Source organism: Jaculus jaculus, chromosome 13 (genome assembly GCF_020740685.1).
Source record: "Jaculus jaculus isolate mJacJac1 chromosome 13, mJacJac1.mat.Y.cur, whole genome shotgun sequence".
NCBI classification, from domain to species: Eukaryota; Metazoa; Chordata; class Mammalia; order Rodentia; family Dipodidae; genus Jaculus; species Jaculus jaculus.
In genome coordinates, this window is record NC_059114.1 from 87767982 (window position 1) to 87784488 (window position 16507).

A 16507-nucleotide genomic window follows, 5' to 3' on the forward strand; every position below is an offset into this window, starting at 1 on the left:
CTTAAGCTATTATGAAACATTCCTTAGGAATATAAAGTATATAAAATGCCAACAGGTTTAACATTCACCTATTCGTTTTAAGATAGAACTACATAGTGAATTTACCAAATATTAACTGAACCTTTATTATATTCAAGATACCAAGTAAGTTGCTGTTTTGAATATAAGAGGATTGTGTATCCAGTAGGAGAAAGAATCAAGTATATAAATAAATAGCAATATGCTAAAGGGCGTAAAAATATTTTATTTTCAGGCTGGGGAGATGGCTTAGTGGTTAGGGTGTTTGCCTGCAAAGCCTAAGTAAGGACCCAGGTTCAATACCCCATGACCCACCTAAGCCAGATGCACAAATGGGGAGCATGTGTCTGGAGATCGTTTGTAGTGGCTGGAGGCCCTGGCACACCCAATCTCTCTCTTTGTCTCTTCCTCTGTCTCTCTCTCAAATAAATAAGTAGAATAGTAAAAAAATATTTTTTCTGCCATTTCATGAAATTAAATAGCTGACTGTGCCTAGAAAAAGAAGAGTCTACACAAAGAAAGGCTTGAAAAATGGTGGGTTACAATCCATCAGTAACTTCCACTTTCTCAATGGCTCAGACGCAAAACAATCATAAATAGCTAAATGAATACACTCTTCTCCACGAGATTGGTTGTTAAACACTCAAGTTTAATACTGGACAAAGACTTGGAGAGTCCAAGAGACTAGTGACAGAAGCATGTGAGACAGACCTGTATGGCCATCCTTGACCGTCGCTGTGGTGGACAATGGAAACAGGTGCATGGCATTCAGGTTGGAGGTGCCGGGTGGCAGGATTGTCCTTTTAGGACTGAGGTCTCAGTGGTCAGTCACCCAAGGAGGGCGGAGACACTGTGTGCTGGTACTCTGGGACTAGGCCTCAGGAAACCCAGATCTGGGTAAGGGCAGGCTTGCTTGCCACCCCTTCCACTTACCACACTTCAAGTGTGGAAGGAAGGCGGTGGCTGGCAGAGATTGGCATTGTTAACTGCCCAGCCCCAGGAATACGTCCAGCTGTCCACAGCAAGCTCCAGCCAGAGCAACTCTGGATCCGCACTTCCTTGGATGAGCAACCAGGGAGACGGAAGGCCGTGGCCGTCACCCCTGGACCCTCACCATGCACGCTTAATGACTGGCGAGCAACACAGGGGAAAGAAAGCAGTAAACATGCCCAGCTCTTCTCCAAAGGTCCCACCATCCAGGAAGACGCAGGAGGAAGGGGAGATTGGCACAACAGGGCACATCAGCTCTTGCCTGTAGGAACACCCTAGAGAAGACAAAATTTTTAATTTTTTCAACGTTTATTTTTTTTGCTAAGGTATTGCTTCATATATTTTTTTGGTATTTGCTGAAAAACAAGATAGAAATTTTATACATATAAACTTTTTATCTTTTATTTTACATATGTTTTATTATGTTCGTACTACTTTCTCTTCTTATTATAATTATGATATGCATAATTTATGCTTATAAATATGTATATTATAACCTTCACTTCATCCTCAGCTTTTGTTGGTTTAGGGAACAACTTCTACTTTCACGTGAGAGCCTTTTTGAGGCAAGCATGTTCTCAATGTGTGTTGGTATTTTGATTTGTTTTGAAGTATTGATTATATTTCTAGTTAAGGGATATTTTCCCTGTTGCTTTTTTGGAGGGTGTAGTTTGTGTATTTTGACACACACTGTACTCTTTCGGATCCTGAGTGTCCTGATGTCTCTGTAGGTCTCTCAAGAGTTGGGTGCTTGGGCTGGAGAGATGGCTTGCCTGTGAAGCCTAAAGACCCCGGTTCAAGGCTCAGTTCCCCAGGTCCCACGTTAGCCAGATGCACAAGGGGGTGCACGCGTCTGGAGTTCGTTTGCAGAGGCTGGAAGCCCTGGTGCGCCCATTCTCTCTCTCTTTTTCTCTCTGTGTCTGTCGCTCTCAAATAAATAAATAAATAATTTTTAAAAAATCAAGAGTTGGGTGCTTATAATAGGTAGGCAGGTGTGTTGAAAACAGTAAAGTGAATGGGCATAGTACAGTAATTAGTCCTCTTGTCTCGTCTGTCCTAAAGAGGTATGGGGACAGTCTATTCCGCACTTGCTGATGCCTGGGGAATCCCAGTCTTTGTGCTGTTTTTGCTGCTGCTGTGAGGTTGGTGTCCAGGAATGAATCTCACTTTCCCTCTAGTTGTGTCAATTTGCAGCGTGGGTTTCAGCATGGAGCATAAGGGTCTGAATAAGAGCAGATTTCCCAACAGAAACTCTGAAGGCCAGGAGATCATGGAATGATATATTTCATGCCCTGAAAAGAAATTACCATCAACCTAGTTAATTATATCCAGAAGGGTTATCTTTCATAATCAAAGGAGAAAGACCTCTGGGCAAAAAGCATCAATTAAGGCAATTCACTGTCATTGAGGCAATATTGTAGAAGATACAATTCTAGAAAAAGATGGGGAAGATGAATGCCATGAGAGAGTAAGAAATAAGAAATCCTAATTGTGAGGGCTGGAAAGATGACTTACCAGTTAAGGCATTTGCCTGTGAAGCCCAAGGACCCAGGTTCAATTCCCCAGTACCCTTGTAAGCCAGATGCAGAAGGTGGTACAGGCATCTGGAGTTCATTTGCAGTGGCTGAAGGCCTCTGCCATGCCCAGTCTCTCTCTCTCTCCCCCTCTTTCCCTCTAAAATAAATGAAATAAAATAAAGATTTAAAGAAAATCCTATTTAAAAGGAATCAAATGAAAATAAGAAAGGAACAAACACGAGGTCTGGAGAAATGGCTTAGCGGTTAAGGCATTTGCCTGCAAAGCTAAAGGATCCCCGTTCGATTCTCCAGGACCTCACATTAGCCACATGCACAAGGGGACACATGCATCTGAAGTTCATTTGCAGTGGCTGGAGGCCATGGCATGCCCTCCTCCCCTCTCTCTCTCTCTCTCTCTCTCTCTCTCTCTCTCTCTCTCTCTCTCTCTCTCTCTCTCTCTTTCACACTCTCAAATAAATAAATAAAATATTTTTTTAAGAAAAAGGAAAGGAACAAACACTAGAAAAGCACCAGAGTGACAGGCTTTTCCATTTTAACCCTAAATGTAAAAGGTCTTAATTCTACAATTAAAAGATATAAGCCAGCTGACTGGATTAAAAGCCAAGATTCAAGTGTTTGTTTCCTGCAGGAAACACAAACTAACAACCAAAGACATACAGATGGAAAATGATATTCTAGGCAAACAGAATCCAGAAACAAACAGAAGTAGCTGTATTCATATCCAACAAAGCAGATATCAAATCAAAATAATTAGTGCATATTTGTAAATGTCATGCATATTGATGAAGGAAATAATTTATCATGGAATATAGCAATTAAAATATGCATGCACCAAATATTGGTGCACCTAAGTTTATAAAACAAATACTACTGGACATGAAGGGACAGAGAGGCTTCATTACACTGGGTGATTTTAGTATTTTATTACCATTAATGTATATGTTATCATGCCCAAGAAAAAATGATCAATGAACAAACTTCACCATTAAGCTACACTACAGATCAAATCAACTTAACCAACACCTACAGAACATCCCATCCAACAACCACAGAATGTACAATCTTTTCCTCAGCTCTTGGAACTGTATCCAAAATATGTCTTATTTTAAGCTGCAAAACAAAGTTTAATGAACCAAAAAAGAAAAAAAGGAAAGAAAGAATTTCTTATATCCTATAACAGAATGAATCTGGAGTTCAAGAGAAACTATAGAAGCTATATAAATACATGCATATTGAACAATTTGCCCATGAATAATTAGTGGGTTACTGAAGAAATGGAGATAATAAAAATTCTAGAATCAAAGTAAAATGGAAACACAACATACTAAAATTTGTAGAATACAGCAAAGACAGTTTAAAGCTATGAGTGCCTACATTTAAACAATAATTAAATCTCAAATAATTAACCTAAGGAAGTATCTCAATGTATTTGAAAATAAGAACTAGTCAAGCACAAAATTAGTGCAAGAAAAGAAAAATATATCAGCACTGAAATAAATGAAATAAAATTTGAGAAACAATGCATTTAATCAGTATAATAAAGATTTGATCCTTTGAAAAAACATTGCAAACTCTTACACAAAGTAGTTAAAAGATATAGACAGAAAACCCAAGCTAATATAATTAAAGACAAAAAGGTATATTATAACTGGCACCACTGAAATCTAAAAAATCATTAGGGAGTATTTTGACAACATAATCTCAAATACATTAGAAACTCTAGAAGTAAAGAAACTCATTCTGTTATTCGAGGCTGGCCTCAAACTCACAATGATCCTCCAATCTCTGTCTACCAAGTGCTGGGATTAAAGGCATTCACCACCATGCCAGGCTTAATTAAATGCTTTTACAAATGGATTTTGGGCTGGAGAGACGGCTCAGTGGTTAAAGATGCTTGGTTGCAAAGCTTAATGGCCTGGATTCAATTCCTCAGTGTCCACATAAAGCCAGATGCACAAAGTGATGTATGCATCTAAGTTTGCAATGGCAGGAGGCTCTGACACTCACATTCTCTCTCTCTCTCTCTCTCCCTCCCTTTCCTTCTCCCTCTCCTTTCTCCCCAAATCCAAGAAATATTTAAAGTCTTCGGAAAAAATGGATTTCAATAATCTTCTCCAAAAAGTTTATCATGTGCCAAGACACAAATATGACAATATCAAGAAAATAACTCACATTATCATTAAAAATTTGTAAATGTGCCAAGTGTCATGTGCATACCTTTAATCCCAGCACAGAAACAGAGGCAGGAGGATCACAATGAGTTTGAGGCCTACCTGAGATTATATAGTGAATTACAGGTCAGCCTGGGCTAGAGCAAAACCCTATCCCCCTCCCCCCCAACAAAAACTGAATCTATTGAGCTGAAGAGACGGCTTAGTGGTTAAGGCACTTGTCTACAAAGCCAAAGGACCCAGGTTCAATTCCTCAGTACCCATGTAAAGTCAGATACACAAGGTGGCGCATGCAGCTGTAGTTCATTCCTTGCAGGGGCTAAAGGCCCTGGCATGTCCATTCTCTCTCTCTATCTGCCTCTTCCTCCTATCCCAAATAAATAAATACAATATTTTTTTAAAAAATGTAAATGCTTCTTTAGAAAAGAAAACTGGAGGAAATATGCAAATCAGATAGATCCAGAGTGGAGGGCTTCAGCACCTCTCTTTGCCTCTAGATTCCCCGCTTTGCTTATTCCATTTGGGGGTCAAATTTGGGAGCTAGCTATCCAGCAGTTTTCATTAAACATATCACTGAAGCTTTTGCCTATAAATGTATGGGTGTTGTTCAGTGTGTTCACATGTGTGTATCCATGTGAACATGTATGTGATTATGGTATTCTTAATCTTCTGTTGAAACTTCCACTTGGGTCCAAGTCCTAAAATCCAAAATGTCATCTACTCATTACTACTCAATTTTTCTACGTGTGCAATAGAGCCGATCAGGGAGGCAGTGTGCGGGGAGAGAGAAGTTCCATCTTACTTGAGACACACACAGGCTTGCAGGGGCCTCTGTGGAGCTGTGTGAGGGCACCAAGCTCTCCCCCGAGCAGAGAAGCAGAGGCAGAAAGAACGGATTCACGAGAGATGTGGGGACGGGTCATGAAAACACATGAAGGGTGGAAAAAGAAGAGCCACACAGAGCTCAGCCTTCTATCAAGATATTCTCAATTCAGCTCATCCCAACAGCCAGCCTGGAGCGCAGTTTATCGACTGCTGCCTTTGCAAGTTGGCTTGGGTGGAACCCATTCAGCACACTCTTAAGGGTTCATCTGCACACTCAGATTGCTTAGGAGTGTTCAAAATAGTCTCTCCTCCTGGCCCATTCTCTTTTTCCTCCTTCCCTTCTCTCTCTCACCCTCCCCCCCCCCCCGCCTTTTCCCTCTCTTCCCCTCAAGTCTTCCAAGCTATCTGCACACTCTTAAAGGTTCATCTGCATTTTCATGAACCCCTTGATTTTCTGCGCTGGTCTTTGGTGCTAAGTATATAGTTCAAATCCTCTTCTTTTTGTCCACATATGCTTGTGAGAAAGCATCCATCAGCTGATTTAGTCGGCACTGAGCTCCTAAACAACTCAACGGTCTAGGATTAGCTTTAGTGCTACGAGAGGGAGCAACATGATGGGCGTGTGTGGTTCGTGCATGAAAAAGAATGAAGCAATGAAAAAAAGAGCAATATTGAGAAGAATTTAGAAACTATTCAGAAGTGATACTTGAATCACTTCTTGGCCTTTTGGCTAAGATCAAGAGTAGTATCTGTTCCTATCAGTTTAATATCTGATATGTCCTCTATCCAAAGCCAATATATTAAACAGTTTGGGGGGTGCGAGCTGGAATCGGAGTTGTCTGTCCTCTCCACACAAGCAGTTTCTCCAGGAAACTAAGCTGTTAAAAATAAAAGACTGAGGGGCTAAAGAGATGGCTTAGTGGTTAAGGTGCATGTCTGCAAAGCCAAAGTTCCCTGGTTTGATTCCCCTGCACCCACATAAGCCAGATGCACAAGGTGGCACATGTGTCTGGAGTTCATTTCAGTAGCTGGAAGCCATGGTGTGCCCACTCTGTTTCTCTCTATCTTGGTCTCTCTCTCTCTCTCTCTCTCTCTCTCTCTCTCTCTCTCTCTCTCTCAAATAAATAAATAAATATGTTTTAATTTTTTAATTAAATGTTTGAAACTCTAAAACTAAAGCTAAACAATCCAACATTATTGACTGTCAGTGAAAGAAACTTAAATCATCTTGAAACATAAAATCTTGCTACCAGTAACTTTCCTGAAGCTAAAGAGTTGTTTAGGGCCAGCGGGATGGCTTAGTGTTTAAGGTGTTTGCCTACAAAGCCACAGGACCCAGGTTCGATTCCTCAGGACCCACATTAGCCAGATGCACAAGGGAGAGCATGTGTCTGGAATCCGTTTGCAGTGGCTGGAGCCCCTGGCATGCCCATTCTTTCTCTCAATTTCTCTCCTCTGTCAAATAAATAAATAAAATTGTGTTTAATTATGTTTGAGTTCTTCTCCCTGTATGGCACTACAAGCCTTTTAGAGGTATCTCTGCCTCCTCCCCTCAAAAGGCATGTACCCCTGTGATGATGTCACAGAACTGCACAACAGCAGAGCCTTGTGTGTGCTCAAAAGATAACTCACTGGAACACAGTCTTTGACAAGCCACTTCAGAGGTGTAGGATGTTCTTGTGAGGATAACGGGAATTCGACAATTTACAGAATGAAGCCAAGCAAAAACGGCCTCTCTCCATTACAAGAGCTCATTCATCTTGATGGGAGATGAGCAGGACACCTCACAGGCCCTGGAAGAATTAAGAATCCTCTTTTCCTTGTGCAAAGGATTCCTGCCTCTAGTTGGCATCTATTAATGGCCTCAGGTTGCAACACTGAGAAAGCTTACTCCAAGTCAACCACAAATAAGCAAGAGCTGAATGTATTACTTGACTTACTATAAAAATTATTTATATATATATATGGCTGGATGGCGAGACAGCTTAGTGGTTAAGGTACTTGCCTGCAAAGCCTAAGGACCCAGGTTCGATTCCCCAGGTCCCATGTAAGCCAGATGCACATGGTGGCACATGCCTCTGGAGTTTGTTTGTAATGGCTGGAGGCCCTGGTGTGCCCCATTCGCTCTCTCTCTCCCTCCCACCCCTTCCTTCTGTCTCTAATAAATAAATAAATGAAAATATTTAATAAAAATTATATATATAATATACATATATTACAAAATATATTTTAAATGTACATATATATAAATTATATATTATAAAATATATTTTAATATGCATATATAATTTTCCTCAAATTACTTTATGTGGATCTAATTCTACTTATCACATTTCAGTGACACATTCTTGAAACAGGTTTGGATTTTACAAATGGCTTGCCAGATAACACATAGTCACATAGATATCCTACATTCTTTTCTTTCAAACACATTTCACTATTTATCCTCTTCAAATACATTTAGCATTACTAACTTTACCATTCTACTCTATGAAGCTATGGGAGTTTGCTTACTTTGGTCCCAAAATTTCTGTGGGAGACAAACTCCAGGCCAGTAACAGTGAAAGCTCATGGGGCTGTAGAGACAAACCATAACCACTCTAACAATCTTTCTGGCCCTCTTCTGCAAAATTCTCTGAGCCATGTTGGGTTCATTTTAAGTCTACTTCAGTGATGGGCTCTCAGGAGCCTGTGGATCTCTGCTTTGGTGGGTATTGAGTGTCCTCAGTGTCTGTCTCCTTCACCCTTGTGCTGATATCAGGTTTACCGAGAAAGCAGCTCTTGCTCATTTCCCCAATTCTGTGGTTCATCTAGGGCCGGACTGATGTGCAATGTTAGAGCCACAAGTTGGGACATGATGCCCAGAGACACTGCCTCTCCCCAGTAACTGCCTGCTGCCCCCACAATGCACAACCCACAATCCCCATGGGGATGTCCTGCATCGCCACCAAAGAAGGGCCCCTTCAGAAAAGGGGCTGGGATGAGGGAAAGGATGGTACCAACGTGTGTTGTTTCCGAGCTAAGTATGCCCATAACTAATAAATAATATTTTTTTTAAAAAAGAAACTGGGTCTGTGGTGGCTTGATTCAGGTGTCCCCCATAAACTCAGGTGTTCTGAATGCTAGGTTCCCAGCTGATGGAGATTTGGGAATTAATGCCTCCTATAGGCAGTGTATTGTTGGGACGGGCTTACCGGTGTTATAGCCAGCTTCCCCTTGCCCATGTTTGGCACACTCTCCTGTTGCTATGGTCCACCTTATGTTGGTCAGGGGGTGATGCCCACCCTCTGCTCATGCCATCGTTTTCCCTGCCATCATGGAGCTTCCCCTCAAGCCTGTAAGCCAAAAGAAACCTCTTTTTTTTCCCATAAGCTGCTCTTATTTGGGTGATTTCTACCAGCAATGCGAACCTGACTGCAACAGGGTCTGAGATTTCTAGATGTCTCAGGGTTCAATTCCATGCCTCAAGCAGATCTCTGAGGCATGCTCCTTCCTCTGGCCCTGGCAAATTCTTCGCCTTAAAGGCTCAGAGGCCCAGAGGCTGAGCAAAGCAGGGGTTTCAAAACAGTGCTGGCTGGAAGCAAAGTGAGGCCAGCAGGAGCCAGGGGCAGCTCTCCTCTCTCAGCGCAGCGAGGAGGGAGATCAAAGGCGGCCCCACACCCCAGCAAAGGTTCTCACCAGGGGGGTTTCCTGAACATAACCTTCTTGGTTTGCAATAACTCACCTAGGACCTGTAAAATGCCACAGTATTTCCTACGCCGCTCTCCTGAATATGAACAGAAACACCGAACTTCAAAGCCGAAACCGGAAAAAGTTTGGGATAGACATGGCTATAAAATTATAAGAGGTAATTATGAAATAAAAAGGCATGTCCTCTAACAGAAAGTGTCTGTTGGCAGTCAACGGGGCTTGGGAATCTTGGTATGGAAACTTTGGGGGGAAACAAATGTGCATTCAGTTTACCAGTATTATAATTTATTTTCTTACTGTGAACTTTATTGAATCAAAATATTGCACATTGGTCATGCATCATCCCTTCAGGTTAGACACCTATGTTCCCTTTGCCCACCCCCACTCCACTGAGGGTCCTTCTCAGTGTAGTTATTGATATTCACTGTGGGGTGAATTTTGAGTTTTTCTTGCTACCAATCCCGTGAATCTGCCTGGGGAAGAAAGTGACAAAAGCTGCATTTTCTGGTACCCAGGTTCATGCTTCCTCATGCTCAAGGACAAGTCAGCGCTGCGTCTCCAGGTGTCCTTGAGTTTCAAACATGAATATACATTTGAGACATATTTTCATTTTCCCACATTTTTTTTCCAAACCTTCGAAAAAAAAAAAGTTTGTAACATGAGATTACAGAAAGAAGTAGTTATAATCAGGAGTGAACTCCTCCAGACTAAAAGTCACTGACTCCCACTTAGAAATGGAATAGACAGTCTGACTGGTTTCAGCCAGGAGATTGGTGTTTATTTTTCCACTATGATGAGTTCTGTGTGTTTTAACTATTGCAGTGATGATTGGGCTTACCAGTGAGAAGGGTCTGCTCTTGAGGATATCAAAATAAAACATTTTTCAAGAGATAGGCACAATTACTACAGTTTGTCTTAAAACTGACATCCCAACACTTTCTGTCTGCCAACATCTGCATGTGATTTAGGGTTCCTTTCAGCCAAGAAACTTTAATTATGATCCTGGATTGTCATTGCCATGGCTGATGTAGAATATTTCATTTTATTGACACAGTAGTTTTAAAAAACGTATTGTCACTAGGCATGGTGGCATAATGCCTTTAATCCCAGAACTCAAGAGGCAGAGGTAGGAGGATTGCTGTGAGTTTGAGGCCAGCCTGAGACTACATAGTGAATTCCAGGTCAGCCTGGGCTACAATGAGACCCTACCTTGAAAAAAAATATATTGTCAAGGGCTGGAGAGATGTCTCAGTCAGTAAAGTGCTTCCTATGCATGAAGTCCTGAGCTCAGATCCTCGACACCTGACGACCTGTACCAGGGTGATGCAGAGAGACACCAAGGAGACTTAAAATGCACCAAAGCAGACCCAGAAGCTTCTGAGAGCTCAAGACTAAAGTAGACTTAAAGCACACCCACCATGGCTCAGGGAATGTTGTGGAAGAGGAGGTGGAAAGATTGTAAGAGCCACAGGCTGGGAGGGAATATCACACAATGACTGACTGCTGCTCTCAACTCATAACCCACAACTCCATGGTGAATATCAGCAGTCCCATAAGGGAGGGTCCTAGTGGAGTGGGGACAGGGCGAAGGGAAATGATGGTAACAACACATGATGTGTCCAAACAAAGTTTCTACTTATTAGTAATAATAATAATAATAAATGATGGGCATGGCTATCTGAGCCTATAATCCCAGCACTGGGGAGGTGGGGAGAGGAGGATCCTTAGATCTTGCTCGCTTGTTTATTTAGTCCAATCAGTGAGCTTTCACTCAGAAAGCAGAGGTAGGAGGATCACCATATATTCAAGGCCACCCTGAGACTATATAGTAAATTCCAGGTCAGCCTGGACTAGAGGGAGACCTTACCTTGAAAAAACAAACATATGCATACATATATACATGCACACATACATTCATAATATATATATGTGTATATGTATACATATGTGTATATATATATATATATATTATTAAAATGAAGAGGGCTTGAGGAAGATACTTAATATTGGTTTTTGGCCTTCACATGCCAAGTGCATAAAATGCACCCACACATGTGAACACAGGAATATATATATATATATATATATGCCCCCTTCCACACACATGGGAACACGGGCAGATACGTAAGCACCCTTCTGCACATATATACACACAATAAAAGTTTCCAGAGAATTATCTGTTTATGTTTCATGATATACTTCACTTCAATTAACAGATAGCAGTTTGGAATTTGTATTTAATTACTCAGTGTAGTTCTTCCATCTTTTATTTCATCTAATCCTCTGCCACCTAGAAAAATTTTACAGAAAAGAAATTTTCAAAATAACATTTCAATTAGGAGGACATCAAAGCAAGAGAAGTCCTGTATATATTTATGCACAATATTATGTTTGTTTAGCCATTATGTTTGTAAGTGTTTTATTTGGTGGGCTGTTGTTACTCTAATTTGTGTATTATTTTACTTCCTGTAAGTCACATAGAGGACCAGTATAAGAACATAATTAAAATTTAAATAACTCCATGCTATTTGACCTGTGTTTCAGATGTAATGATTCCTTCCCTCCTTCTTTAAACATGAACACCATTACTTGATGGTTATAACATGTGAGTGATAACTATAAAATACCACAATTTTTTAAAATATCACATGAAAGAATCTCATGGCTTGATTATGATGACATACTCTATCTTAGAACAATAGAAACTAGAGAAATAGAACGTAGAGAAGAATTTATTAATTTCCAGATGAGCCACACTTTAATTACTTTTCCATGAACATAAGAAAACTTTACAAAACCAGAGGAAACAGGCATATAACAAATTTAATCAGTGATAAGCATTTCTAAGGAGCCTGTGTCAACAGTCATTTTGTAAGTCATAGCAGTAAAAGCTAGCTTGCAATAAGGAAACTTCAAGGTCAAGAGCTTAATTGCATAGATGTTTCATTACTTAACAGCACACAATGCTTCCTTCCCCTACTGACATTCCTTAGCAGATTTATGGCACTCTCGGTTCCATGTCACAAAAGCACACTTAATTAGTGCCCACTCCTTCCCTGCCTTCACTGTCTGGTATCAGAGGTGGGTAAAAGATCCCTCAACCTAGCCGCCCTTAGAGAATTGACATGAAAGGAAATTGGTCATTAAAAGCCAATTTCTGGGAGCAGAAGTCCTTTGCTGAAACAGCTCCCTTTCTGGGTCACCTCAATCACAAGTTAATTCCTCTGCAATGTACCCAGTAAGCAGTAATCCACTCTAGTGTGGAAAGTGACATAAATCTGAATGGATGGTCCTGCTTCCCGCACTCACTAAAAGGTCAGGGGAACAATTACCATGGCAGCCAACTTTGCCTATTTTTTAAAAAAATCCTAAACAGGAGCCTGCAATAAATGTTAATTGGAAAAATACAAAGCTTAATAAAGGGTGGATTCTGGAGGCTGGTCACTTCTGCCCTTCCAGTTCTCATGGGCTCCCTTGAGATTACGTATTGACAATTCAAAACAGGAATCAGGCCCGAGCCCAGCTGACAACACACTAAGTAAAAGCATGCATCAGTTAACAGACATCGCATGGTTTGGACCCAGTTTCCATTATATTATAAAAGGGGTGCGTTGAATGTCAGCCAGATGACAGAGTAGGAAATGCCAAGCTCTTACTGTTATGGGAGTTGAGAGCAAAGAAACTCCGCTGGGTTCTGGATGGGCTCGGAACACCTCAACACAGTGGCTCGTGAGTTCCTGTCTTACAAGTAGCAATGACTGCACCAGCGTGGACCCAAGGTTGTGAACGAGTTATCTAAAGAGGGGTTAGAAGTAACGAGAACAGCCCCTGGTCTGGAAGCTAGGGAGATGATGGCCTGAGCAAGAAATGTTCATGATGACTCGGACGGGTTTTCCTACAACCTTGGAGATGTGAATTAGACAGTTGGTTAGGATGGGCCTGACTGCCAAGTTCAAATGTACACGGAGCCTCTAGAATGGCTGGCACATGCCTTTAATCCCAGCACTAGGGAGGCAGAGGTAGGAGGATCGCTATGAGTTTGAGGCCAGCCATAGTGAATTCTGGTCCAGGTCAGCCTGGGCTGGAGTGAGACCATACTTGGAAAAACCAAAAAAAAAAAAAAAAAAAAAAAAGTTTTAAAAAATTATGGCAAATTCTGTCTCCACATCTGCTTTTAGAGAATTCGACCTCAGAAACTTGCCACGGCCAGTGTGCTCAGAAAGCCGGTGTCGAGATGAGGTTGTAAAGGGGAGTCGCTAATCAATCACTCGATGGCAACAAGAGTCCTAAGCTAAGCAGACATCTGTCTGTCGGCAGGAGTGACTCAAGTATTGAACCTTCACCAGGAATAAACTCAGATGATCTGCTGTTGCAAAGAAACACATGACAGAGTGCAGTGGATCAAAGTTGTAAGACTCATGGAGGAAAACAGAGATACGAAAACAAGATTAGATGGTGATTGCTAAGTAATATCAATGCTCCGTAAGAATGCAGTTAACAACTGAGTTCTCATAATATGTGTGAATCCCATTTCAAAAAGATGTTCACCTTCTGCAGCAGTGGGATACACCAAACCCAGAAATTAAGACTCCAACGGGGGTTAGGGAGATGGCTCAGTGGTATAAAGATCTTGGTTCACAAGCCTGAAGACTGGAATTCATATCTAAGCTAGTTAGCCACCTAGTCTGGTGTCCTTGGTAATAATTAAATGACCTTCAATGACATAACAGGCAAGAACCAACGCCTGAGATCTGTGCTCTTACACACACACACACACACGAACACACACTGACTGCAAATGGATGAACTTCAAGATTTTTTTTATATTAATTATGGGCATACTTAGTATGGATGCATCATGTCTTGGAACCATCCTTTCCCTCATCCCTGCCCCCTTTCTGAAGGGTGACCCCCTCATTGGGGTCCCAGATTTTCCCCATGGAGGTGGTGGGTTATGCATTGTGGGAGCAGTCAGTGATGGGGAGAGGCAGTGTCTCTCAGCTTTCCACCCCCTCTTCCACAAAACTCCCTGAGCCATGTTGGGTGTGTTTGAAGTCGACCTCAGTGATGGGCTCTGAGGTTCTTCTGGATCTCTGCTTTGGGACCTCCTTCATCCTTGTGCTAATATCAGATTCACAGAAAGCAGCACTCTTGAGACCCAAGGAGTTTTAAACTGTCGGCTGAGGTAGCTCTGCGGAGACTGGAGTTCTGGCTGTGAAAAGCCAGGTTCCTGACACATGAGAGGATACGTCTGTGGGATATCCCCAAAGACTTGGACTCTGCAGACACCGTCAGCTCCTGAGCACCCGAACTTCTCCCCTGGAGACAGCCAGCAGAGCATCTCACGCAAGTGCAGAGTCCTCCGCTTCTCCACTGAGGTCGCTGCCAACCTTCTTCCATGCCACACGTCAGGCATTTGGTACCCAGGGTTAAGTCACAGTACAGCTTTGGATGTACTGGTCTTGGTCAAGAACTACACTTCAAAGCTGAATACTCAGAGGCATATATTGGCAAGAGCTGCAAGCAGCGTCTGTGTGGCACCGACTCCAAGGCTGCTGGTCAAGGTACCAGAGTATGGACCGGGCAGGAAGGTGTCTGCTGACCTGGAAGTGCTCCCCTGAGATGCTGCCCATTACAACCTGGCAAGAGCCACGGGCTACGGTGCCTGCAGAGGCATGGAAGAAGCCCATGGCTCTCAGTAGGAAAGCTGAAGGGCTGTAGTTGCCATGAAAAAAAAATCAAGGAAGTGAAGTAGAAAATAGAAAAAAAACATGCTGCTTTGGCTACGCAGGGGCAATGGGAAAGCCCAGCCAATGACTAGGCCCCGTGGAAATGATCGGAGGAGATGCGTATCCTACACAAATACTACAGGGGTGCTCTGGTGAGCGGGACCCAAGCTCGGTGAAATTCGATGGTCACTCTCCTTTGTCGACGACAGATAACGCCGAGAGACACCGTTCTGCTCAGTGATGAGCCCAGGTAACAGCGCTGCGGGATGAGTTCTCCCGGGCCAGCAGCTCCTGCGCCTGGGCTGCATGTCCATGTCAGCAAGGAGGGGAAAACGCGGACACAGAAGGGCCAATTACGAGGCTTATTTCAGGGAGAATTAAGAGGGAAAACAAATCAAGAGAGCACCCAAGCCAAAAGAAGTTCTCGCTCCCTCCTCCTTCCTCTCCTGCCTGGGACGGGGGAGGAGGAACTGGGAAAAATCTCTCTTCCATAGGGAGAAGCCCCTCTCCAGCGAGAAAGCCCTGAGGAAGGGGAGGGGCTCCCACAGGAGGCCCAGGTGCGTTTGCATGAACCAGGCATCCAAGTGGGATGAGCCTCAGGTGACTGGGAAGGAAACTGATTGGTTGGTGGGCTCAAGAGGAAAAAGGACTCAGGAAGGGTCCACCCTGGATTGCTGTGATGGTGAAACTCAGAAACAAGCTGCTGTTGCCAAGGAAGGTGAGATGGTTGCTGCTCACAGCTGTCTTGGATGAGACCGGGTCAGACATGAGCTCTGGTTCCACCAGGGCAGGCAAGGTAGCGTCATCGATGTTTCTGTGGGCCGTCTCCAAGTAACTGCCTATCAACCAGGTAAAAGCTACCTTGGCCTAATCTGCCTCAACAGGACATGATACCCTGATAGATATCTGTCCAGAACTCCACACGACTTGAACTACCAGGGAGAAATGAAAGATGGATAAAAAGGAGCCCCAGCATAGGGAATCATCTCAAAAAGAATCTCTATCCCTTGCCCAGTTTTCATCCTCACAGTATTTAGACTCATATTCCACTGATTAAATAGGCTTTTAGTTTACCATAAAGAAAGACCCCCAAGCTTCCATATAAATATGCCTGGCAATTAATGCCCAGGCCATGAGCAAATGAGGGAAAGTTACAGAGAGCACCTTCAATCTGAGAGGACCAAGGACCATGCCTAAGGCACCGAGACCAGGAGGGAGTAGCCAGAGAGCATTCTAGCATGAAGAGCAGCGGAGGAGGAATGTCAGGAGCACCCCTAAGAAGAGCTGCAGCAGAGGTAGGACCCTCATCCTCAGCCTCCCCTTGGGAAGAGAGGCCCGGGCGAGTCCCTGGACCGCTCGCTGTTCGGTTGTACTTCACAAGACACGGGCAGTGCTAAGCGTGAAGATGTGCTCTGGGCTCCCTTCCAAAGAAGGATTTTCTTCCAAGATTCAGAGACCGTAGTCATCGGGTGGTCTCAGTCAGTCAACTCTTTCAGACCTTTCTGGGGATCCCTATATCCTAAGGAATTTGAAAGCAAAGAAAGAA

General features: G+C 42.9%; 1 pseudogene; it reads left to right on the top strand.

The window, feature by feature from the left end:
* The first annotated feature begins 6252 nt into the window (after positions 1-6252).
* On the top strand, positions 6253-6433 carry LOC123454428 (annotated as a pseudogene).
* The last annotated feature ends 10074 nt before the right edge of the window (positions 6434-16507 follow it).